We start from the raw sequence: 682 nt of genomic DNA on the forward strand, positions 1-682 counted from the left end.
AGTCATTTATCTTAATCCCAGTCTTTAAAAAATTTTAGTTGTATGTGTTTAACTACTTTATTTAGATATGCCACATAACATAAAGTTCATCCTTTTAAAGTATATAATTTAGAAGTTATTAGTATAGTCACAGAGTTATGCAATCATCACTATCTAATTCTAGACCATTTTCATCACCCTGAAAAGAAACGTATATCCATTTAGCCATCAGTCCCCATTCCCTCTTCCTCAAGCCTCTGATCTACTTTCTGTCTCTACGGGTTTGTCTATTCTGGAAATTTCATATAAATGAAATCATACAATATGATTTCTTTTTTTATTTTTACCAGTTTATTGTAAAGGATATTACAAAGGACACAGATGAAGAGATGCATAGGACAAGGTATGGGGAAAGGGGTGTGGAGCTTCCATGCCCTCCATGGGCCCACCACCCTCTAGGAACCTCCACATGTTCAGCTGTCTGGAAGCTCCTGATTCCTTTTTTATCTGGCTTTTTCATAATGTTTTCAAGTTTTTTTTGTTTTTTTTTTTTTTGAGACAGAGTCTCACTCTTTTGCCCAGGCTAGAGTGAGTGCCGTGGCGTCAACCTAGCTCACAGTAACCTCAAACTCCTGGGCTCAAGCGATCCTACTGCCTCAGCCTCCCGAGTAGCTGAGACTACAGGCATGCGCCACCATGCCCG

This window comes from Propithecus coquereli, unplaced genomic scaffold (assembly GCF_000956105.1).
Source record: "Propithecus coquereli isolate 6110/MARCELLA unplaced genomic scaffold, Pcoq_1.0 Scaffold5, whole genome shotgun sequence".
Classification (NCBI taxonomy): Eukaryota; Metazoa; Chordata; class Mammalia; order Primates; family Indriidae; genus Propithecus; species Propithecus coquereli.